This window comes from Toxorhynchites rutilus, chromosome 3, assembly GCF_029784135.1.
Source record: "Toxorhynchites rutilus septentrionalis strain SRP chromosome 3, ASM2978413v1, whole genome shotgun sequence".
NCBI classification, from domain to species: Eukaryota; Metazoa; Arthropoda; class Insecta; order Diptera; family Culicidae; genus Toxorhynchites; species Toxorhynchites rutilus.
Genome location: NC_073746.1, coordinates 299,772,327 through 299,799,510, shown reverse-complemented (window position 1 = coordinate 299,799,510; position 27,184 = coordinate 299,772,327). Strand labels below are relative to the sequence as shown.

The 27,184-nt window shown below is 40.8% G+C and overlaps 2 non-coding genes across 2 annotated transcripts; one reads left to right on the top strand and one right to left on the bottom strand.

Moving 5' to 3' along the window:
- Positions 1-12,782: 12,782 nt before the first annotated feature.
- Positions 12,783-12,854, top strand: Trnae-cuc (transfer RNA glutamic acid (anticodon CUC)). Its single transcript has one exon. It is a non-coding gene; the product is annotated as a tRNA-Glu (tRNA).
- Positions 12,855-13,906: 1,052 nt separating this feature from the next.
- On the bottom strand, positions 13,907-13,978 carry Trnae-cuc (transfer RNA glutamic acid (anticodon CUC)). Its single transcript has one exon. It is a non-coding gene; the product is annotated as a tRNA-Glu (tRNA).
- Between the last annotated feature and the right edge of the window lie 13,206 nt (positions 13,979-27,184).

Genomic DNA, 27,184 nt, shown 5'->3' with positions numbered 1-27,184 from the left:
CCTCTGCCCACTAACAACTATTCCTCCCATGATAATCGCTAGGGAACCACGCTATAGAGGCGACACTTCTGGCCTTCGGCCAGCGATTATCATACTAACATTCCTTCCCTTCCCCTGGTGACTGTAAGGACGTGGCCGGCGTCGTTATTGACCATTTAAAGCTCGAATCACCGAAAATTGCACAACGAGAATGATTTGCTAGTCCCAAGCGTCATTCTGTGTGTTCTTTGTGCATTTTGGTTGGTTCAGGTCAATCACGGAGAGCAACTACGAATTGTACAGTCTACCCAAGCTCAAGCTCAAGCTCAAGCTCAATTGCTTCAACTTGTCCGTAGAGCGGGGTAAGTTGAAACGCAGAACTATCATGAGTTTAATGTGCGGTTTTGCTTCTCGAACTATCTACAACTGATTTATGAAACACTGAATTGAAGGAATTACATATGAACATTTGGAAAAAAAAGTTTTGGTACACGTGAGATGTGGGGAAGTAGTCTAATATACACAAAATGGACACCATATACTAGGAATTAATATACGAAACAATAACATCAAAAATACTATTTTGGACACTTTCATGTCAGAAAGCCACTCGAAACGGCCACTAATGAGGTTCATGGGATCATTCAAATATTCAAATATTACGTAACGCACTCAAAAAGGGAGAAGGGGACGGCTTGTTGAAACTTGTTAGGAAATAAATCCAACTAAATCTTAACATTTTTTATGCAGAAAATTGTTCTCATTAACTTATTGAGAGTAAAAACAAGTAAAATCGCAATTACTCTCAATAAGTTTATGAGAACAATTTTCTGGAAACAATGTTTAGATCCAAACGTTACAACCTTTTTATTTATATAAGAAAAATAATTTGATGAACTTCAAGTAAATTAAATTTTATGAATCGGCCCTTTCCTATGTACAAAGTAAGAAATAATTGATAAAGCATAACTAAGACTTGTAGTCACTCTATGAATTACATCGTCATGAAACGCGAAATCAAAATAATTTAAGAACAATTAATCCTAGAACCAACTATATTCGATTTGGTTGTATATATCCCGCAATTATGAACTTTAATAATCTACGAATGAGCTTAAACAATGTTTCTCCGATTTACACATTCATGTTATGTTATGTTATGTAGAGAAGAGAGAGTCTAAAATAGTAAAAAAATCGTTACGTAATATTGGAAAGACCCCTAGTTGCAAACTTAACAAATTTTACTTGTATAATGTCTGTGTATTCATAAATTATGTACGAACGAAATATGAATGATTCTTATTTTTTGATTTATCATCATTCATTCATACAGCAATCACCGAAAAATAACGTCCGGCATCTGCAGCAATGTTTGAAAAATAGACGATTTTCACAGGTTTCAAGTTACCTCAGGGTTGAAAAAAAACATGGGGTTAGTTTAAGTTTCAGTGATTCAGAGCAATACGGAAAAAGATTTTTCAGTTTAGTTTTCAAAACCACTACACTTGATCATCCCTATTTGATTACCTGACGTGCGATTCTGGCGATATTTTAAAAAAAATCAATGTTTTCGGACCGATTGAGTCAGCGCGCAAATATGTTTGTATTGATTTCACGGAACAAGGAAAAGTAAACGAAGACGCGGATTGCTTTAAGCATTCCAATATTCTGGTAATGGCTGTCATAAGGTGGGTTGAAAGATAATGTGTACTATATATATTTTTATTACGTCAACTCATCATTCCTAGCCTAGTAAAAGTTATGATTTCCGTTTTAACTTACCCCGAATTTCAACTTGCCCCGGTGTACCTTATACCATAACGAAAAATTCTTCTATATATAGGTTATCTTCACTGACCAAAAAAAAATCAATTTGGATGATCCTGATGGTTTCAACGGATACTGGCGTGATTACGGCCAGTAACAGTAATTTTCAACCAGGAATTTTGGTGGAGGATCATGCATGGTTTGGACGGGATTCTGTGCAACCGGAAAGCTCAAGATAGCTTTCCTATCTTCCAAGGATTACATACAAGTTCTGGAATACTTTCTCCTACCGTTTGTGCGTGGATACCGTCACAAAAAATAACATTCCAGCAAAACAATACTACTATTCATACCACCAAAGAAACTAGACAATGGATTGAGGATCAAAAACATATTTTTTTGGACTGGCCGGCTAGCCCTCCAGACTTGAATCCTGTTGAAAATCTTAAGGGGGTCCTTGTACGCAGAATCTACACTGAAGGAAGCGGTACACCACGATTGAAGAGCTCGAGGTCACAATTTCGTATAAATGGTAAAATATCGAGAAATCCGTTCAGCAGAATTTGGTAAATAGTATTCCAACACGAATTTTCAAGGTTATTAGTCGAAATGACAAGGTTGCCAATTATTGACATGTAAATCAGCCGATCGTTTTGAAGATTTTAATTGATAATACTTATGAAACTTGAAATGGTCTTATAGAAATTGGACAGCTGAAATTATCATATTTAAGCACAATGAATAAACAAACAATTCTTTTGAACTAAATTGACGTTAAATATACTTTATTCTAAGCATTCAACAATTTATGAATGTATCTTGTTGAAATTCCAACGGTCGAGTTCCCGGCAGGATCGCACTTAGCTTCAATGGTTGTGATCGGGCCAATCGGCATCATTCGGCATAATGTAGACGCGCCTTTAGCGATGAGTAGAAACTACAGAAAACGAGTAAACAGATTCAACAGTTCTTAACACTCCTATACTCGCGCATTGGTCTGTCAGACCGAGAAATCAATAATTCGTTCATTTCTCAAAAAATATCAACACTACGACTTTGCGATTCTCTCTAGCTTCGTTATTCGTCGTTCGTCATCGTTTAGCGTATCGCATGTGTTGGTAAAAAAGGGTCGTGTGCCACTTTTTTAACACTTTCGGTCTGACACACCGACGCGAGTATAGGAGTAACTTTTTTGGACAAGTGCCATTTTTCATATTCTAGAATATTGTTGAATGAAATGTATAAATTAATGATAGTGGCGTGGAATATTTATTGAATATAATGCATAAGATAATGACCGGATTATTCTTATTTGATTTCAGTCCCTTTTGTAAGTGGATTGAACGGATCCATATATTAACTATTCGTCGATATATTCGTCGTTAGATTCATACGTTCAAAAGCAAAATATGAATGTTTGACTTTCGTATAGTTATTCGCTAAATATAATGGCCATACATATACACACTTGTGAAAGAATTGCACTTGTGGAAGAATTGTAAACAGTAAACTATAAACTAATCGGTGGCTTATGGTAATTTTTAACAGTTACAGTTTCGGGGATATTTCTTTTATAATGGACAATATCTACAAGAAAACAAGAAAAAGAAAAGGAAGTTCCTAGAAATCCTTTTATAAAAGATTGTATATCTCGGTCACACGGCCGCCTATTGTTGCAATAAACAACGTTGCGCAGATTGTGGAGAGAGTCATGATGGGACTTCTTGCGCAAAAGAGCGCAAGTGTCTTCATTGCGACGAGGCTCCACATGATCTTTCTCAATGCCCGGTGTACATACAACGAGGGGAATAACTCAAGCGTTCCTTAAAGGAACGTTCCAAGCGGACTTATGCAGAAATGCTTAAGAGTTCCGCTTCAACGACTCAGGACAATCCCTACTCCATTCTGCAGAACGACGAGCCTGTTGCTGACGCTCCCAATGCAGGAAGTTCCGGTACATCGCAGGGTGCCATTAGGAAAAGAAAAATTACTTCTTTTCCATCACTCCCCAGAAAGAAGACCGAAACTTCCCAAGTTGGAATGAAACCTCGTATCGAACGTGCTGAGAATAGACCGAAGCAAGTACCTCCTGGGTTAAGCGGTTCTTCTACGCACCAGGGGTCCTCAGCACTTCCCGGAGCAGAGCCCAACACGTCTGTTCCTTTTTCGCGGTCGAGGCAACAGCCACAATCTGGCTTGCTTGCGCTTTCTGACCTGGTGGACAATATTTTAAATGCTTTAAATATAAATGACCCTCTTAAAAGCATAGTATTATGTTTGCTCCCGATTGTGAGAACATTTTTGAAAGAAAAATGTGGTTTTTTAGCAGCGTTCATTTCCCTCGATGCCTGATTCAGTGCAAGAGGTCAAGGATTTGACCACTGTAATACAGTGGAATTGCAGAAGCATCATCCCTAAACTAGATCAATTTAAATTTTTAATTCATAGTTCTAACTGTGATGTATTTTCCCTCTGTGAAACATGACTTTCTTCAGCCGACGAACTGAATTTCCACGATTTCAACATTATTCGCCTCGATCGAAATGACTCGTTTGGTGGCGTACTATTGGGGATCAAAAAATGTCACTCCTTCTATAGAGTCACTCTCCCATCGATGACAGGCATTGAAGTTGTCGCTTGCCAGACACAAATCAATGGCAAAGACCTCTGCATTGCCTCGATATATATTCCTCCAAGAACTATGGTTGGCCGCCATCAGTTTTTTGATATTATCGAGGCACTGCCGGAGCCGCGGCTAATCTTAGGTGACCTCAACTCCCATGGAACAGCATGGGGTTCACTCTACGATGACAACCGTGCCACTTTGATTTATGATCTGTGCGACAACTTCAAATTGACAGTTTTGAATACTGGGGAAGCAACTAGAATAGCCAACCCTCCTGCACGGGCAAGTATGCTAGACATATCACTTTGCTCTTCTTCGTTATCCCTGGATTGCACGTGGAAGGTAATCCAAGATCCCCACGGTAGTGACCACCTGCCAATAATTTTATCGATCACCAATGAATCAGGTTCTCGTGAGTCAGTCGATATTGCGTATGACCTCACGAAAAATATTGACTGGAGAAAATTTGCAGAAATAATATCTGAAGCACTTGTTTTAATGCATGAACTTCCTCCACTCGAAGAGTATAATTTTATATCGAGTTTGATTTACGAAAGCGCACTTCAAGCTCAAAAGAAACGTGTTCCTGCTACCACTTTCCGACGTCGTCCTCCATCACTTTGGTGGGACAAGGAGTGTTCAAAGGTCTACCTTGAAAAATAATCCGCTTTCAAAAAATTCCGGAAAACTGGACTAGCGGAATGGTTTCGAAAGTACCAAGCTCTAGAAGCCAAACTAAAAGGTCTGATTAAAGCAAAAAAGCGTGGATATTGGCGAAAGTTCGTCAATGGTTTGTCAAGGGAGACCGCTATGAGCACTCTTTGGAATACGGCTAGGAGAATGCGTGGCTGGACATACAAATGAAAGTGAGGAATACTCTGACCGTTGGATTTTCAAATTTGCAAGAAAGGTTTGTCCCGATTCCGCTCCTGCACAATACGTCGTACGCGACATTCCACTTCAAAGCGATTATGAGAATTTTTCGATGGTGGAATTCTCAATTGCCCTTCTCTCATGTAACAATTCAGCTCCGGGGTCGGACAAGATTAAATTCAACTTGTTGAAGAATCTTCCCGACTTGGCGAAACAGCGTTTGCTGAACTTGTTCAACAAGTTTCTGGAGCTGAATATTGTCCCACATGACTGGAGGCAAGTGAGAGTGATAGCCATACGAAAACCCAACAAGCCGGCTTGCGATCACAACTCGTATAGGCCGATTGCAATGTTATCCTGTATTCGTAAATTGTTAGAGAAAATGATTCTACTTCGTTTGGACAAGTGGGTTGAAGCGAACAATTTGCTGTCAAATACGCAGTTTGGCTTCCGCCGAGGTAAAGGGACAAACGATTGTCTCGCGCTGCTATCTTCTGAAATCCAAATCGCATTTGCTCGCAAAGAACAAATGGCTTCCGTTTTCCTCGATATCAAAGGGGCATTTGATTCAGTTTCCATGGAAATTCTCTCAGAGAAACTTCATAATCGTGGACTTCCACCAATTCTGAATAATTTCCTGTACAATTTACTGTCAGAAAAGCACATGTTTTTCAATCATGGCAGCTTGAAATCTTCTCGATACAGTTTTATGGGCCTACCACAAGGCTCCTGCCTAAGCCCCCTCTTGTACAGTTTTTACGTCAATGATATAGATGATTGTCTAACTAGAGATTGCACGCTGAGACAACTTGCAGACGGTGGAGTTATTTCCATCACGGGTACTAATCCCGTCGTTCTGCAAAAGTCGTTGCAAGATACCCTGAACAATCTGTTCACGTGGGCCCTCAAGCTGGGTATCGAATTCTCTACGGAGAAAACTGAAATGGTCGTTTTTTCTAGGAAGCACGAACCCGCCCAATTCCAGCTTCACCTATCCGGCAAAACGATCAAGCACTCGATGTTTTTCAAATACCTTGGAGTATATTTTGACTCTAAATGTACCTGGGGAATACACATTGCGTATTTGAAACAGAAATGCCAGCAAAGAATCAATTTTCTCCAAACAATAACCGGAACATGGTGAGGTGCCCATCCAGGAGACCTCATTCAAATATACAAAACAACGATATTATCAGTGTTAGAATATGGCAGTTTTTGCTTCCGATCAGCTGCCAGGATTCATATTCTCAAGCTGGAGAGAATACAATATCGTTGCTTGCGTATAGCCATGGGGTGTTTGCATTCGACACATACGATGAGTCTCGAAGTTTTGGCAGGAGTACCCCCGCTTACTCTTCGGTTCACAGAATTATCCTACAGATTTCTCATCCGTTGCAAGATCATGAATCCATTGTTGATTGATAACTTCGAAAATCTACTCCAACTGATTCCTCAGTCAAGTTTTATGTCTATATACCATGAGTACCTTACCCACGACGTGCACCCTTCACCAGGCATCTCCAACCAAGTTTGCTTCCCATACTTCTGCAATTCCTCTGTCATTTTTGATCTGTCCATGCGACAAAAAATCCATGGAATCCCAGACCACCTACGCTCCGATTCTATTCCGCCGATATTTTCGGCAAAATATGGGAAAGTTGGATCTGATAAAATGTTCTTTACTGACGGTTCATTCATAAACGGGTCCACTGGCTTCGGCATCTTCAATGAAAATTCCAGTGCCTCTTTCAAACTCAAAGATCCTTGTTCCGTGTATGTCGCTGAACTGGGTGCGATATACTACGCACTGGGGATCATTGAAACATTGCCCATCGACCACTATTTAATTTTTTCAGACAGTCTCAGCTCAATAGAGGCAATCCGCTCAATGAAGGTTGATAAACGCTCATCTTATTTCCTAACTAGAATAAGACAACTATTGAGTGTTTTGGTCGAAAAATTATTCAAGAATACCTTAGCATGGGTTCCCTCTCATTGTTCGATTCCGGGGAATGAGAAAGCGGACTCGCTAGCTAAGGTGGGCGCTTTAGAAGGCACACTTTTTGAAAGGCAAATTGCTTATAATGAATTTTTCCACATTCCTCGTCAGTATACGCTCGTAAGTTGGCAGCGCATGTGGAGTGGAGATGAGTTCGGTCGTTGGTTACACACGATTATCCCTAAGGTCTCGACGAGGGCATGGTTCAAGGGATTGAATGTAGGTCGTGATTTCATTCGCGTGATATCTCGGCTTATGTCCAATCACTACAACCTAAACGCGCATCTCTATCGCATTGGGCTCGCAGCAAACAATCTTTGTGATTGTGGCGATGGCTACCACGACATCGAGCATATTGTCTGGTCGTCTATCCGGTTCCATGCTGCTCGCTCTCAGCTCTCTAGAGCACTGAGAGCAAAAGGCAGACAATCGGATATCCCCGTCCGGGATATCTTAGGTAGCCGTAATCCTTCTGCTTCATCTATACCTGTTCCTCAGAAACGCCGATGTCAACGTTTAATGATGTTTCCTTCGTTGTGTCCCCGTTTTATATCCCTCCTATCAGATCGATAAACTTTTACTTAGTCGCGGCAATACATACACACACTCTTTACAGATACACGGGCCAAAGGTTGTGCAGTCCACTGATCATTCAACAAGAGCCAAAGGTTGTACCGCTCATGACAACTCTACACGAGCTGATGATTGCGCCGGCTAGTGACCATTCTATCCTGGATTCCTCGAGTCGAGAAGACGCACCACGCTAGATATGAGGTACAGACTAGGGGGGCGTTGCTGATTAAGGGTCAGCTGCATCCCAATAGGAAGTATCCCGTGTCGGGCACACGCACAGAGCATTGGAGACAGCAACATCCGAATTACGAAAACACTTGTAATACTAATTTCGAGCCAACCGCGAGTAATCGGTTACATATTACTAACATAGATAATAAGAAAAATTGTCAAAGTATTGAACTCCCGGCCCCGTGAGGCTAACGCCATATGAGCCTTGATAAAAATATATATTTTGGAAAAAAAAAAGATTGTATATATATGCCCCATCTAGAAAAAGGCATTAATTTTTAGTTTACCAAGAATTAAGAGACCAAAAATATTAGAAATATGCAAACTTTATATTCCAGAACCTTTATCATCTAGAATACGTTATACAATCTTCTCTTTGATAAAAAAAAACCCGAAAAACATGCAACAACTGCATGAAATGTAAAAAATATGTTTACTTCGAGCATGTTCCGATTCATACTCCAGTGAAACCATAATCGATTAATATGTTTTTATGTTATTTTATAGCTCTTTATACTTCCATGAATTATATTCAGTTGCTTACTTTTAATTAATAACAGTGAAAAATTCGAATTTCTTTATTTGTGTTGGAGTATCAAAAATTACTCTGTTTTGATGAGGCTGAATAAGATGACTATTGAAACATAATAAAGACAAAGAAAACATATTTTTAGGAGTTTTTTCATTCAATCATACCCTCTTCTTCAAATAAATGCCAATAAAGCCTGAAAAATACACAATGGCAACATTACAGAGAAGTTTAATTTTCGGTCTGTGACACCGTGCGCGAGTATACGTGTTATGATTTTGCAGGCGAGTATAGGAGGGTCAAGAATGTCACATACTGTGGTTTCCCACCAAAGACATGTTATCCTCAAAAGGTGAAAGAGTGATCTACAAACCCTATGAATACCGCTTTTATGTTTTGATTCTTAGAAAAAATCTCAACCCCTTTATTTGATTCGGACATTGTTGGGGCGTTGTCAAAAAAGTCTGAACTGAAATCTCCATGAAATCTAAACCGACATGTTACTCAAACCAGCAACCTTTTTCCCATCCAAACAAGAAAGGTTATTTCACATGGATTTTTCATAGTCAAATTCCTCTCTTAATAAAACCACCAACCACCGAGTAGAGGAGAATGAGCTTTCATGTATATAGAGGCTCTATAATATACAAAAATAAACAAAAAGGAATCACTGACGGTTGACGTTCCTTTAAAACCATTAATTTATTCTTCGAAACAATAACATATACCTACCATTCTCCTGGATGACACCCAGCGCGGGCCGCCCCCTCGCCCTCCGTACACTACGCCACTGTGTCTAGTGAACCTGTTCACGGATCAAAACGGTGTTTCTATGAGTAATAGATAACGATACTCAATATAAACGGAAGTTGTCGTCCATGTTTGGAGAATGGTTTAACACGTTGAGTGCTACGGTTTTATAGCGAATCTATGGAAATTTTTAAACGTATTAGGGTCATCGTTTCTAATCGTATTGGAAGGTATTTTTGTTCGAAATGAAATGCTTATAAGCTTATATGCTCATATTAGTTACCCTTATTAACATATTTTATACTGTCAGTCACCGATGACTGACGCAGTCTGAGCGAAAATTCGGTGTCAGTTACCGGTGACTGGCGTGGCAGTTAACGTGTTAATAGAAAACTCCATGTATTGAGGCACTATGTAGATGTGAAAGCAAGAGCTGTTCTGTAGGTACAAACAGAAAGATAAAAGACGGATTACGCCAATTTGATTATTTGTACGGTACATGTAGGCAAAAACCAGGACTACATGTTGAGGATTGTTTCGAAAGATATCGAACAGAGAATAATTATGAAATACAATTTTTATATAGGGGTTTCCATTTCGGGCTTCCGAAAGTATACAGCCCTGCGCTGACAACCGTTTGACATAGCTGTCAACCAAAGCGTCATATCGTTAGTTGAATGTCTGCCATTTTACAATATGGATCGTTTTAGCATCGCACAACGTGTTAATTTTGTTAAATTATACTATAAAAATGATGAAAAACCGGCAAATGTTTTTCGAGCATTACGGGCGGATTTTGGTCGTCATGGACGGCCTACAGAGCACACAATCGCTAATGTAGTGCGTAAATTCGAACAAACTGGATCCGTAGCGGATATTGTGAAACCTGTGCATCATCGTAATGTGCGTTCGGCCGAAAATATTGCTGCTGTTGCTGCCAGTGTGGAGGATGACCCGAATGTTTCGATTCCACGGCGTGCTCAGCAATTGGGCTTGTCAAACACATCATTGTGGCGAATTTTGCATTTAGACTTGCACCCACATCCATATAAAGTCCAACTGGTACAAAAATTAGAGCGTGGTGACCATGGAATGCGTCGGGCATACGTCGATTGGGTGAACGAACAACAGCAGCAAAATGCTGAATTTTCGCATCAAATTTTCTTCAGCGATGAGGCACATTTCGAGTGATTGTTGATTGTTGAGAGGCAATTGCATCCGCCAAAAGTCACTGTTTGGTGCGCATTATGGTCTGGTGGAGTCATCGGGCCGTATTTCTTTGAAAATGAGGACGGCGAGACGGTAACTGTGAATGGTGAGCGCTATGGCCGCAAGTTAACCGATTTTTTTGCCACAAATTGAAGATATGGATACGGATGACATGTGGTTTCAGCAGGACGGCGCCATTTGCCACACAACACGACCGAACATGGCCATATTGCGAACGAAATTTGAGGGACGCGTAATTTCGCGTTTTGGTGATGCCAATTGGCCGTCCAGATCATGCGATTTGAACCCGCTAGACTTTTTTTGTGGGGTTATGCGAAAGACCGTGTCCATGCCAACTCTCCGCAAACTCTTGAACATTTGAAAGACAACATTCGTAAAGTTATGACCGAGATACCGCCCCATATGTGCCGAAAAGTCATCGAAAATTACCTGTTCCGGATCAAGGTGTGCGAGGAAGCCCTAGGTGGACATTTGAATGATGTTGTATTTCACACATAATGGCATAAACCAAACTTTAATTTGAAATAAAAGTTTCATCGAAATTCGAATTCTAAGTGTGTTTTATTTTAATTTACTTTCGAAATTTAAAGTTGGAAAACCCTGTATAAAAAGCACATTAAAACACATTGTTCAGTAGGTATATACAGTGTCGGACAATAGAATAGGACCACAGCTCAATCCAAAACAGAAAGTGATAAAACTTTGAGAAAAAAATTTCCATTTAAGTGCATCAAACCATTTACAAATTGTAAATTCCATTCTTCGAAGAAATTAAAATCATCCGTAGTTAAACCAATTGTCCTTTATTTAAAAATGCGTTTTAAGCATACTTACTGACTAAAATAACGCGACATAAAATAGGACCGCCTTAGAATTCATGGTAAAAAAAATTAAAAAAAAAGGAAATTCATACCGTGATCGATTTGCAGGGTTAGTACTTGGTGGTATAACCCTTATTACGCATCACTTCTCGCACCCGGTTCGGCATCGACTCCACCAGCTTTTGGCACGTTCTCAGCGGGATAGCGTACCACACCGCCTGGATTCTCTCCCACAGCTGCTGCTTGTTTTTTGATTTTTCGGTGTACACCTTACGTTTAACTATTTCCCATAGGTTCTCTATGGGATTGAGATCAGGGGACTGTGCTGGCCACTCCATAACGTCTACCTTATTATCCTGGAACCACTTTTTAACCGTTTTAGCGGTATGTTTGGGGTCGTTGTCCTGCTGGAACTGCCACTTTAGGGGCATCTCCCACTCGGCGTGTGGCAGCATTACTTCCCGAAGTATCTGGGCGTAGAGATGCTGGTCCATAATCCGGTCGATCCAGTACAAGGGACCCACCCCGTACCAAGAAAAGCACCCCCACACCATGATGTTACCTCCTCCATGTTTGAATGTTTTAAAGTGGCAGTTCCAGCAGGACAACGACCCCAAACATACCGCTAAAACGGTTAAAAAGTGGTTCCAGGATAATAAGGTAGACGTTATGGAGTGGCCAGCACAGTCCCCTGATCTCAATCCCATAGAGAACCTATGGGAAATAGTTAAACGTAAGGTGTACACCGAAAAATCAAAAAACAAGCAGCAGCTGTGGGAGAGAATCCAGGCGGTGTGGTACGCTATCCCGCTGACAACGTGCCAAAAGCTGGTGGAGTCGATGCCGAACCGGGTGCGAGAAGTGATGCGTAATAAGGGTTATACCACCAAGTACTAACCCTGCAAATCGATCACGGTATGAATTTCCTTTTTTTTAATTTTTTTTTACCATGAATTCTAAAGCGGTCCTATTTTATGTCGCGTTATTTTAGTCAGTAAGTATGCTTAAAACGCATTTTTAAATAAAGGACAATTGGTTTAACTACGGATGATTTTAATTTCTTCGAAGAATGGAATTTACAATTTGTAAATGGTTTGATGCACTTAAATGGAAATTTTTTTCTCAAAGTTTTGTCACTTTCTGTTTTGGATTGAGCTGTGGTCCTATTCTATTGTCCGACACTGTATATCTAAAGTTCACAAAGAATTAAATGAATCTTGTTTATCTTTCATATTTATCTAAATTTCCGCAAAAAGGTCAATTTAAAGATAAAAATCATTTATCAATATATAAAAAGACACATCTCCATTAAACTTCTCTTGATTACCATAACAAATTGAGACCATTAAAACCTAAAACCATCAAATTCATAAGTAGGCGGCACATATCAATTCGCTCACCAAATCCCATATTGTCTAGTGGTTAGGATATCCGGCTCTCACCCGGAAGGCCCGGGTTCGATTCCCGGTATGGGAAGCTTTTTATTAATCGGTATTCACTTTACAAGCCGAATGAAATTCATTTTCACCGAGAAAAAGAAAAATTGTTATTATCATACTGCCATCTTGAATAAAAAAAACACACAGAAAAATTATCGTCTCAAATTACCTTTGCCTTTTATTTTATTCATTATCAAGAATCGGCAGTTCCGCGTGCAGCGGTCCACCTTGCGCGATTAAATCTTCCGTCTGGCCACCTTCACCTTCCCTTCAACAGCGAGTCACGACATCGCGGTAAGCAAGTACCGCCCGGTGACGTACACACATAATTCCAGCGTAAAATATTGTCGCTAGTATATTAATTTCGCCCCGCCTTAGAAAAACCGCACCAACGGCAACGAAGCTAAGTGGTGTCCAACCCAAAGATAGCTTCAGCTTTCGCTTGCTGCTGCTGCTGCTGTCGCCCCGTTTTGTTGGGGCTTATGTTTTCTCATTTCTTTGGTTCCCGCGCGTGTGTGTGATCGTTCTTTGACAATTTACCGTCACAATCGTGCTTTATATACATCTACGCTCACACACGAAAGCACCCTTCAGCCAATTATTTTCCGACGTGGAAAATGTCGCGACCGGTGGACACTGCAGCTGCACCCTACGCTTGACACTTGCACGGCCTGATGTCGCGGCCTACTACACACCGCACACTACAAGACAGGGAGAGAGAGAAAGAGAATAACAAACGAACTGCAAGAAGACTAAAATTAATAACACCCTTTTGCCAATAAGGAACAACTGCCAATGCAAACGTGCAAAGGCACTGTTTACAGAGAGAAGCCAACAGGAAAGGTGAGGAATTAATGACACTGTCACGACAAGTATTGCGCGCGAATTCCAATCAAAACACCACAGCTGTCGTTAAAATTGGTAGAAGTGAACAGCGTGAGGGAATTTTGCAACCGGGATTGTACGTGACAGATTGAAGTCGATCGCGGGAAAAAGTGCTGCTGCCTTATTATCACCGGGTTTCATGTCTGATGGTTTGCGAGAAAAATTGTGAAAAGAAAAAGTAACGAATTCTACAAAAAGAAAGTGTTCCCATACCGGGAATCGAACCCGGGCCTTCCGGGTGAGAGCCGGATATCCTAACCACTAGACAATATGGGACTTGGTGGAAATCCCAGATGAAAAATAGAACCAAAACGCTCACCGGGAAAAAGTGGGGCTTCTTTCCTTCATACATTTCACATCTTATAAGAACCGACATGTGTAGCCAAAACAAGAATACACACGGTGCTGTTTCCAATTCGAACTTTTTCAATTGGAATCCGTTTGTGATTAAATGAGAATTTCTTTACATAGATTTTTTTCTAACGCCACCTGACGGAAGCATTATTAGATGAATATTCGCATTCATGTGTAAGTGGAATATGCATTAATACGCGCTGGTTGTGCAAAAAATTGTCCACAGTGGACATCTAGGGCAACTATGACTTCACTAGAGTGCTTCCATTCAGAAATTTACCAAAAATGAATCAGTTGCTCATCTGTTTGGCGACGAATATTTTATTGCAAACTTTCAAGATCTACAGATCCGACTCGATGCTTGGATGAACTTTAAACTATATCTCGTAATCTAGTATGGTACCGTTCTGTTAACATATTTCCGAAGCCGAAGTGTTTTGATACTAGACGAAAGAGCATGAGATTGTTGGCTATGAAAACTAACAGAACCTCATGATTTTGAATTAATCTCCAAATATCCAACTGCGGTAACACATAAAAGGTGTTATTCGCTTCATGTGTAGTTCGAAAGAACATCGATAAACATAGCAAGGAGGCACTCACCACCAAAGGATACCGATGCTACATCACCTGGCGGTGTAGTTGTTACGACCCACCACAGGCACTGTTCCAGACTAGAATAATATCGACGAGGCAACGAGGAATTAAATAAATAAAGGAACAAAACAGGTATAGTCAATCCTAATTTTAGCATTTTAATGAAGTAATTGAGAATTTCATTTACAGCTCGGCCCCTATTATATGCAGTCTCTGATTTTTTTTGACGTAGGACTACGTCTAACCGGAAGATATAAGGGGTGAAATGGAAATCTAGGCACTGAACAAGTAGGAAAAATGCAAGATTTGGAACGCTTTGGAACTCGAGCATTTCTCAATAGATCGCAAAGGTTTTTGCATCAATTGATAGGAAATATATCTACGCATCTATCATAACGAATAACATTTCATTTTTCTTGAGATAAATAATTGAATAATTGTGAAATATCAAGCATTGTCCAAATGCACTATGCGCCCATTTTTGATTGGTCCATTTTGTGTTCCTCAAATCGTACCGACCAAAACGGGCAACCAGAGCAGCAGCGAAATAGAATGAAGCACGATTGGAAAGGAAAAAGAAAAAAAATGAACGAAACATTGGTCGCAGTCTCACACATGCGTAATTCTCGAGCCAGCCAGTCTGCTTAAAATCCCCGCTCCGCTGCCGTAACGATCATTCTCATTCAAACCGTACACCACATCGTTTCGCATCACATCACATCAACAAACCAACACAAGCAGCCATGTCTGGACATGGCAAAGGAGGAAAAGTGAAGGGAAAGGCAAAATCCCGCTCGAACCGTGTTGGTCTGTAGTTCCCCGCAAGGGTAGCTAGGCCAAGCGCCGTCGTATCAGTGCACCAGTCCACCTTGCCGCCGTTATATAGTTTCGACCGCCGAAGTGATCGAGTTGGCTGGTAAAGCTGCTCGCGACGATAAGAAAACCCGCATCCAGAACAGAACACATTCGGTTCGGTGGACATCAAGACAACAACAGGCAGTTGCAGCGTGTGGCAAACGCAATCGCAAAACGGCATCAGGTAGCAGAAGAAAAAAGTTTGTTCTTTATACAAACTGCTTTGGTGGCAAATCCAGAACAAGACGGCATCGAGGGCGTTCGAAATGGTTTTTTTCAAAACCACGAGTACTAAGTTTTCTAAATTGGAACCATTCCATAAAACAAGGCGCTTTTCAGGGCCATTAAACCTTCCAAAAAAGAGTTTAGGAAATACAGTTCAATGCTTTCTAAAACATTATCCAAAATAATAATAAAACACAAATTGATTTTTTCATAATTTGTTTGCCAGGATATGATGAGTATGTGAATTTGGCAGTTCTGAGCTTATTGATTTTCACCAATTCTTAAATTGCTTCTAGATTGAAAGTACAGTCATTTACACTAATCTCGACATTTAGCTAATTGGACGGACCTGTAATGCGACATATTTAGTTGGACATTTTTGTAAACATAGAGTTCGGGGTTCAAATTATGACCCCACATTGAAAGTCAACACTGTACCACTGTCATCGCAAATGTTCAGTTACAGGTTAAAATCGCAAAACGGCAGCAGGTAGAAGAAAGAAAAAGTTTGTTTATACAGACTGCTTTGGTGGCAAAATCAGCCACCGTAAAACACGGCGCTTTTCAGGGCCATTAAACCTTTCAAAGAAGAGTTATTAAAAGTTTTTCACAATACCAATGCATTTTAAAGTGACATATTATGACATATAATATAAACAGATTTTTTTTTGTTTATGCTTGTTCTTGACCTTATTGGTGGTTGGGGTCTTTTGAATTGATCATTCAGTTTTCACAAACCCATGCATGGTTTCCGAATTAAAAATGGCTTCAAATTACAACACATTGTATGCAGGATGGCATTAACGAATTTTCTCGGTAGCAAGAACTGCTTTCTTTGGTTGATAACTGATGTTGAAAATTGACTGATAAAGAAATAACTAAGGAGCAACACGATGAGCTATGTATTTCCTGCTGCTCTGTTCTTATTTTAAAGGACTTTAATCCGAAGGTCATCCGTCCCTGTATTTACTGCTGGTTTTTCAGAACGCTTATAGCTCGTTTATTTCTCGACAGATCGTAGAGGTCGTCTCCAAAACCTCAGTTCTTTTTCATGTTTATTTACTTTGTTTGCGGAGACTACAAATCTGCCCGGCGTTGAACATTTAATAAGTACAAAGCCTTCAGAAAAAAATCAAGAATCAACTATAAGATCGTGAGAAAAAATTGAGAAAGTTTGTAAAAAAAACGCAAAAACACAACACCAAAGGTTCTTTTCAGAACCCCCAACATGTTCATAAAGAGTAAACAGTAAACTAATCCATATTTCAGGTAGATAGGTAGGTATTCACGTAGGAGAAGAAAATAAAACAATATATTTAAAATATATATTTAACAAAAGCTGTCCCCTTTGTATAGTCCTACGTCACTCCGGTTATGTCCCCGACATTACCCACCCGTCTTTTTCTCTGTATATTATGCTGTCAAAAAAGTCCTGCGGTATTTTTTTTGAATTTTCATTTGTTCATAAAATTAGTTACAATCATCTGTTTTAAGTCAAATATGCGCCGTTTTGTTCGATGACTTGTTCCCAACGAGATGCCTTCATAAACTTCATAATACCCCTGTTATAGAAGCTCGCTTCCTTATTGGCAAAAAACTCGGATAGCCAATTTTCACAGGCCTCTTTTGTGGCTAACTTCTGACTACCTAGCTCGTTCGCAATGCGGCCTCTGTTTATCAAAGATGGCCTCTTCTTCATGAGTGCTACCTTCAAGCGGTCCAGTTGTTGGCAGTACAGGTCCGAATTGAGCGTTTGGCCATAGGGAAGCAGCTCATAATAGATTATTCCTTTACAATCCCACCAAACACACAGCAGAACCTTCCTGGCAGTTAATTAGGGCTTGGCCACCGTCTGAGCCGCTTCAGCGGGCTTCGACCACGACCGTTTGCGCTTCACGTTGTCGTAAGTGACCCACTTTTCATCGCCAGTCACCATCCGCTTCAGAAACGGGTCGATTTTGTTGCGATTCAGCAGCGATTCACATGCGTCGATACGGTCAAAGATGTTTTTTTGCGTCAACGTGTGTGGCACCCATACATCGAGCTTCTTTGTGAATCCAAGCTTCTTCAAATGGTTAATAACGGTTTGATGACTTATCCCCAGCTCTTGGCCGATGCTACGGCTGCTACTATGCCGGTCTTTCTCGGCTTATTCAGCGATTTTGTCGCAATTTTCGACGACAGGCCTTCCGGAGCGTGGCGCATCTTCGACGACCTCTACACCAGAACGAAAACGTTGAAACCATCGTTGTGCGGTGGAAATGGAAACTGTATCGGGTCCATAAACTGCACAAATTTTATTGGCAGCTTGAGATGCATTTTGCCTTTGTCATAGTAGTACTGTAAAATATGTCGGATTTTCTCTTTATTTTGCTCCATATTTGCGACACTATAACTCACGAACGACTTAACCAAACAAAACACTGTCAAGGACTATATTATAGCGCGCAAAAATACCTTTCCAACAAGCTATAGTAAAGGGTGTGTCACATCAATTTGCATCACGGAATAAACGCTGTATAAATTTAATTTTTAGGAATTATATCTTCAGCTTTCGCTTATAATCAGATAAGAGTGTATAGATCACGTTGGCCATGCTTCACTCTCAATTTTTCGTAAATTTGGAAAAATGTCGTCGAACGAAAAAGAGCGTCGTGAATTAATCCTGCGCACTCATTTCGAGAATCCGGAGTTGTCACATCGGGACATCGGTAAGATGCTGGGAATCGTCCAATCCACGGTCAGCAGAGTACTAAAACGATACTTCGAGAACCTAACCATCGACCGGAAGGTGAAGAACGGCAAAAATGGATGCTCCGTCAGTGAAAAAGATCACAAGCGCGTAGTTAAGCAGTTTAGACGTGATCCGAGAAGTTCGGTCCGGGATGTCGCCAATAAGCTGAATTTGTCAAGTTCATTCGTCCAGCGGACCAAGCAGCGGGAGGGCCTGTGTACATACAAGGTTCAGAAGGCTCCTAACCGCGACGAAAGGCAAAACATGGTGGGGAAGACGCGAGCCCGGAAGCTGTACACCGAAATGCTGACGAAGCCGCATTGCCTGGTAATGGACGACGAAACCTACGTCAAAGCGGACTTTCGTCAGCTGCCGGGCCTGTTGTTCTTCTCCGCAGAGGACAAATTCAGCGTTCCGGAGGAGATTCGCAAGCAGAAACTATACAAGTTTGCCAAAAAGTACATGGTGTGGCAAGCGATCTGCTCTTGCGGAAAGCGGAGCGCCCCCTTCGTGATGACCGGCACGGTAAACGGGCAGGTTTACCTTAAGGAGTGCCTACAGAAGCGCTTACTACCACTATTGAAGCAGCACGAGGGCCCGACCATCTTCTGGCCGGATCTCGCTTCGTGCCACTATTCAAAGGACGTGTTGGAGTGGTACGAAGCCAACGGGGTCACCTTCGTGCCAAAGGAAATGAACCCGCCCAACGCGCCGGAGCTTCGCCCAATAGAGAAATATTGGGCGATTATGAAGCAGGCCCTCCGGAAGAACCCAAAAGTTGTCAAATCGGAGGCGGACTTCAAGAGAAAATGAATTTCTGTTCAAAAAAAACTACAACCTGACGTTGTACAGAACCTTATGGACGGGGTAAAGAGGAAGGTGCGAGCATACGGGCTTGGACTCGAAGTATAAATAAAAAGAAAATGTCAAAAGTTGATTAATAGTTTTTATTTTACTGTCTAAAATTTTCAAAAGGATCGGTCTACTGAGCGAATTTCTACAGCGTTTTTTCCGTGATACAATTTGATGTGACACACCCTTTATGACTCGATACAATGAATACAACTAGAACTACGCGCTTACAACGACACCTCGCGGAAATACCGCAGGACTTTTTTGACAGCCTAATATAATCGAGTAAAAAAACATGAAGTGGGTTATATCTATGGTATAACCGCAAGGGTGACGTAGGACTATCGTTGATTTAGAGATCATTTGTTTGAAGTTGAATCTCAATCCATTCTGAATGAATGAATAAATGAATATTTGGGGGACTTCGAAAACGAGAGCGTTACGTTGGAGGCACAAGGTTTTATGCATCCAATATAGAATACGAAAAACCTTGTTCTGAAGAATAATCTTCAGAAGCTAACCTGCTAACTGTACTTGATTGACAAATCACAAACCCAAATGTATTATATGGATATTTTATGGATAGAAAACATTAAAATAAACTCTTTCGCCTTTATGTAATTTTCAATTCCAAGGGGAACTGGCAGATTATTTTCCAGCAACCATTGGATATTTCCACATTTTCCTCGATACTGGAAGCCCACCAGTGGTTAATACTAATTCGATAACCACCTGTTAATAGCACTTGATTGAAACATATTTGGTCAGAGTGTTACATGGATAGAAAACATTCAAATAAACTCTTTCACATGAATGTATTTTTAAATTCCTAGAGGAACTGGCAGATTATTTTCCGGATCTTTCTCGATACTGAACGGCATCCAAACGGAAAGAATTCCGTGCGTGTATGTGTATGTGTAGCGGCTGCTTCGATGGTCACCTTCTATTCTCCTGAAGGATCGGCTTCTCTGTGCTCCCTCACAGTTTCAAACAAACTGCTTGCGTTTCAGGGCAGATCTCGATCCTTCGCCGACCAGCACCCTCAGCAACGATGTTGTCTTGTCGATGTCCTCACGAAAAATGAATGCGTCTCACCACCAGAATATCGCTTAAGTATGCTTTTTGTGCGTGACTGAATCGAGAGAAGGCGTGGTTTACGATGGCAATTTGGAAGGCAAACTAGAGGGGAATGAACTCTCTGAGCTCGGAACTTTCGGCGACTGAGCAATAATCGATTGCGGGCGCATACAATATTGGATACGCAAATATCCTACTGATGGGGAAGAATAATCTTCAGAAGCTATCCAGTTCATTGCGATTGATTGAAAAATCACAAAACTAAATGTATTTGGTCACAGTGTTACATGGATAGAAAACATTCAAATAAACTCTTTCACATGAATGTATTTTTAAATTCCCAGAGGAACTGGCAGTTTATTTTCCAGAAATGATTAGATCCTTCCGGAATTTTCTCGATGCTGAATGGCATCCAAACGAAGAATTCCGCGCTTGTATGTGTGTGTGTGGCGGCTGCTCCGAACTCTTCCCGGGGAACCGTTTGTGGCATCACTCTCCTCCTGATGGATTCTCTTCTGGCCTAAGGTGCACAAACAGGCTCTTGGTGGCACCGTTCATCCGCGCTTTCATGATAAACGAAGAGCTTCACCACAACAGCGACAACATGCTCCAATCGCTGTTCAATTAGAACTGAGTGGATTTCCGAGCGGCGCTCGCTTATATACTGATTGGTGATTTCAATAGCTTGTTTTGAAAGCAATTTTAAGACTATTGAAACAAGTTTTTGGATCAAAAAGTAACAAGTATAGAACGCGTAGACATTTTATATTTCGAATGAAGTGTTTATCATACCATTTCGTTCAGTTGTTTAGGAGCTATTAACGCTCAAAATCTCGATCTCCGGCGTAACGCTTTCGTTTTCGAAACTTTGATTTTACACCCCGGTATAGAAATGAAAGACGTAGTCCTACGTCAAAAATGTTTTTATTGGTTTTTTTCCAATATTTTTCGTTTTTTGAATATAAAAGAAAAAAATAATTTTGATTCATCCCCTCAATGTCATAACATACCTTTCTCATATAAAAAATCCAAATTCTTTCAGGAGGTGATAGGCGATCATATTTGATGAAAAAAGTCCTTCTACGCATGTGTTTAAGTTTCAACAATGAGTTATTGAACTTGCTTTCGGCTGCTTTCGGCTGTGTTTGAATTAATCTGGCTCTAATTGCAAAATTACGCTACGTAGGACAATTCTGTTGCTTCCATTTGAAAGATAAGAAAATTAGATACAGGATACAGTTATAAATCTTTCAAATCAGTTGATCTAAGTAACATTTTATAAGAGAAATACTTAAAAGTTTTAGAGTTTTTGTGTGTTATTCTTAATTTTATCCAAAAGATGCATGATAAGCTTGAATGTTATAAACATAAAAATAATTTTGAGTGCCAAAAAGTGACAGACGAAAAGAACCAGGCCAGGAGACGTAAGCTCACTGTGACTACGCATCAGAACAGAGAGAGGTGTGAGAATGCAAGAGCGAACAGAAGGTGCTCGCCAGCGCACAGAGTTTCTATGAAACGGTCAATAGCGTCAAGAGCAGGAATTTCCTTAACCCGTCTATGTGTAACGACAAGGATGGCAACCTGTTTACTGACAGGCAGACGGTTGTAGCCAGATGAACAGACCACTTTCAGGCATTGTTGAATGGAGAGAAAAAAGAAGAGCGAATCAGGAACAGAATAACGACTATGAGCGACGGACAAGCTGTGGAACCACCAACACAGGACGAGATTAGAAAGACGATCAATGAGCTGAAAAATGGCAAGAGCGCTAGGAAGACGGTATCCCGGCAAAACTGACTATCTGACTGACTATATCCGTATTCAGTTAGTAATGACTTTTGGCTTCTTCACGCAGTTTCTCCGCCAAAACGACTAAACAGTCAGTCGGGCGTTTAGTCGCTATCTCCCTCTACCGACTCGACTATATCATTTCATTCTTCCCAGTCAAATTGTCCTCATTGCATTTTGAACTGACTTCCCCAAAACGAATTCGTTCCTCTCTTTCTCTCTTCCATGTACGTGTGCATGCATCGATCAAGGCGCCTAGAAGTATATCCTAAGGTGGGCCAACTTGCTAAAACCTCTCTTCAGCCATCTTAGAAGTCTACTGTGTTTTGTTTGTAAACAAAACACAATAGGCTTGTGCCCAAGCTCGCTCGTGATCAGTCTGTCTCTTTCACACTTCAAGCAAATAATTCTCCTTCTGCTTTCTTCTATACTGTTTTCATATACCGCTCCCCTAACCAACTTGGTGTCGAAACGGCCTCACCTTAGGATATACTTCTAGGCGCCTTGGCATCGATGTTCGAGTTCAACGTGGTTTGACATACGCTACAGGTGAGCTAGATTATTTTGTATCGTACACGAAAATTACTCACACGTATAAAATAGCGTGAAGTGTGTGTGTGCGCTATTTTGCACGCTATTTACTAATACTAACGCGAGGACCTTTATAGCATACTTGATGAATGTCTAAGTTCGTTGGTTTGAATTCACGATGAGTAGACAATAAACCGTCTATTGATGAGGTAACTTCTTTTTTGCATCAGAAATCATGTTTTCGTTCCTCTTTATACGGACGTAAAAATAAGATTGCGTAGGCGGGTATAAAATTAGTGTCAGGGGGAAATGGAAGTGTGGATTGAAGTCAGTTGAATGTAAAAGGCAGATTTGTTTTCATTATTCGAGTCAGTTAAAATAACTACTGGCTGGACTAGTTCACCAGTCATCCTCGCTAGTCAACGCTAGTCAATTCATTTTCTAGACAAGTCACTTTTTGTTGGAGGCGACTGCCGAAGCAGTTCTAGTCGAAGCGAAGCTACGGAGAGTAGAGTCGGTCTTCATTTTTCACCTTCGAAGATTTCGGGCCCTGGCTGGTATAGAGTGACATGTGACAATGATGTGCGCCGTGAAGTCAAAAGGCGAATTGCGGCTGCTAGCAGAACTTTCTACGGATTACTCAGCCAGCTGAGGTCTCAAAGTCTGCAAACTCGCACGAAACTAGCGCTGTATGGAACGCTGATTCTCCAAGTTGCTCTTTATGGACATGAAGCAAGGTAGGTGATCGACGAACACTTGGTGTTTTTGAGCGTAAAGTGCTGCGTTCAATACTCGGCGGTAAACTGGAAGATGGAATTTGGCACAGAATCATGGATCATGAACTGTATCAAGTCTAGAAATATGCTGATATAGTGAAGATAATACAACGTGACAGGTTACAGTGGACTGGGCATGTGGTCAGAATGTCGGAGGAAGAAGGCGTTGACTCCGGGGTAGACCCCGCACCCGATAGTTATGTGCTGTAGAGGAAGATGGACGGGCCGTCAGTGTTCGAGGCGACATGAGAACGGCTGTACGAGACTGACGATACTGGACATCAATAATTCATTCGGCGTAGGTCCGATAAACGGGCACAAAAGTAGGGTAAGTAAGTATGTAAAATATTGCTAATATAACAAATTAGTCCATTACAGCTCTAATCTTCATTTAAAACATACGTCTTTTGATGTGTGATTTTTTCAGAAATTGTAGATTTAATTTTTTTTCCATACTTCGGAATTTATGATTTTTCAAATTGTATTTTAAGACCCAGCACCAGGGTTGACATATTAAAATATGTGTTTTTGGTCTTTTTATCTGTGTTTTTTCCTCAGAACATCTGTATCGAAATCTGTATTAACTCTTTGCGGTCATTTGTCTGCTCTCAGCCACCACTGCAAAGAAATATACTAATATTATAATTTATGCAACAATGTATCAGTTCACACTTTTTCCAAACGATTTTTTATGCGTTGTGAACTTATTCGCAGAACTGTTCATTGATTGATCTTCATTGATTGATTGGTACAGACAGAAGAAGATATATCAGTGCTGCCGTGATCTCGCAAAAATACCAAATCCTTTCAAACCAAATCCTTTCAAACGACTGCGAAGTTTTATAGAAATGTGGAAAAATGACCCCGTAAAAGCTTCAAAACGGAATGGCGTAAGCGCCATTTCCACTGTGATGTGGCGCAAGCGCCATTTCCCTTATAATGTGACGTAATTTGGAATCTGATGCGATATGATTCTTAATCCGTTCTGATGGCATAGAATGAACGAGAAGGGACAAAACATTTCAAATAACAACATCAATCAAGGGACAAAGCATGTCGATGTTCACTTACCTCACTTGCTCAATGTCTTTTTCGGATGAATTGAAGCTGAGAGTTGATCGAAGGGTAATGTCTAAAATCTTCATCGAAACGCATCTTGTAATAAAACTCAGAAAATCCTCGCGTAAACTGTATTTGCTTTACATCGGATAATTTCAGACGGCATTATCTTGTTCAACACGGATGTTTTCAATTGCATTTTGGATTGGAATAGAAGATGCTGTCAATAGTTATTACAATCGGGTTCTCAACTACGTTGGCCCGCTCGACACACACTACAAAGACGGAAAATGTGTAGAACTCTTCTCTCTGATGCTACCTCTTGCTCCACTCAACGGTGGCATGTTGTAGAAAATATTGGAAACAGATTCTCCCATACTTTGATGGATGAACGCCAATCGGTTCTGGAAACAGCGATTAAAATTTGCTGATTCCACAACAAACTGGCGTTGGTAACATAGCTTAAATAAAACTGCATTTTTTCAAAAATCGTGCCGATGGCAATGTTTTTCCATCAATTGTACACAATTTGTACAGATTAGATTTTCGTAATGTACGCGTATGCTGATTATACATGCAATTTTGCGAAAAGTCTCGTACTGAAAATGTCTCCCTCTGGCGCTTGCGTCACTTTGCGAGATTACGGCAGAGTGCGTTTCATCACCTGAAAATCCATTTCAACTTTCGAACAAAGATCAATTTCGTTAGCGCAAACATCAAATGTGTTAAAAACGATTGTCACTTTGTAATTATTAATTTTCCGAATTTTCCCTTTTTCCTTCAGAGTTTTCTGAAAATTTTCAATTGTCTTGTTTGGTTGCCAAAAACCCAAAAACCCTCACATCCCAAATTTGTCCAAAAAAAAATCCATTTATATATCTCGCGTAACTTTTGAAAAGGTCTTATGTAACATTCACATCAACTCGAGACGAAAACGAAGTTAAAGACCGGAACATTTTTCCGCGAATTGTTTCAAAGGGAATCGATCTTCATCACTACTTTTATCACTAGCAGCCAATAATCATTTTGAAAAACCAATCGTAACTGTTGTAATGTGATTTCAGTTTGAAATTGAAGCCTCCGAGCGAAAAATGTTACAATGGACGTTTCGACTGACGGCTTTGTACATTGAACGAATTATGTTGCACAATGAAAATTTGAAAATAACTACTAAACAACGATCTAAACACTTGCACTTCGTGCTGAAAGCAGATCTTTATTGTTATCACTCGTAGAATTGCACTTAAAACGGTATCTACACCCGAAAATAACAGAAACTCAAAATATCCAAAGTGCAACTTTCTTGTTGTTTTGATTGCTTTGTTGCTTCGGACGTATCGAGCGTCAGAGGAAAGTGGCGTCCGAAGTAACAGTTGAGTGCTCAAAATTAGAATCTGTACATTTGACATATTAGGCTGTCAAAAAAGTCCTGCGGTATTTCCGCGAGGTGTCGTTGTAAGCGCGTAGTTCTAGTTGTATTCATTGTATCGAGTCATGCTATAGCTTGCTGGAAAGGTATTTTTGCGCGCTATAATATAGTCCTTGACAGTGTTTTGTTTGGTTAAGTCGTTCGTGAGTTATAGTGTCGCAAATATGGAGCAAAATAAAGAGAAAATCCGACATATTTTACAGTACTACTATGACAAAGGCAAAAATGCATCTCAAGCTGCCAATAAAATTTGTGCAGTTTATGGACCCGATACAGATTCCATTTCCATCGCACAACGATGGTTTCACCGTTTTCGTTCTGGTGTAGAGGTCATCGAAGATGCGCCACGCTCCGGAAGGCCTGTCGTCGAAAATTGCGACAAAATCGCTGAATTAGCCGAGAAAGACCGGCATAGTAGCAGCCGTAGCATCGGCCAAGAGCTGGGGATAAGGCATCAAACCGTTATTAACCATTTGAAGAAGCTTGGATTCTCAAAGAAGCTCGATGTATGGGTGCCACACACGTTGACGCAAAAAAACATCTTTGACCGTATCGACGCATGTGAATCGCTGCTGAATCGCAACAAAATCGACCCGTTTCTGAAGCGGATGGTGACTGGCGATGAAAAGTGGGTCACTTACGACAACGTGAAGCGCAAACGGTCGTGGTCGAAGCCCGCTGAAGCGGCTCAGACGGTGGCCAAGCCCTCATTAACGGCCAGGAAGGTTCTGCTGTGTGTTTGGTGGGATTGTCAAGGAATAATCTATTATGAGCTGCTTCCCTATGGCCAAACGCTCAATTCGGACCTGTACTGCCAACAACTGGACCGCTTGAAGGTAGTACTCATGAAGAAGAGGCCATCTTTGATAAACAGAGGCCGAATTGTCTTCCATCAGGACAACGCCAGGCCACACACTTCTTTGGTGACGCGCCAGAAGCTTCGGGAGCTCGGATGGGAGGTTCTTTTGCATCCGCCGTATAGTCCGGACCTTGCACCAAATGACTACCACCTGTTTTTGTCCATGGCGAACGAGCTAGGTAGTCAGAAGTAAGCCACAAAAGAGGCCTGTGAAAATTGGCTAACCGAGTTTTTTGCCAATAAGGAAGCGAGCTTCTATAACAGGGGTATTATGAAGTTGGCATCTCGTTGGGAAGTTATCGAACAAAACGGCGCATATTTGACTTAAAACAGATGATTGTAA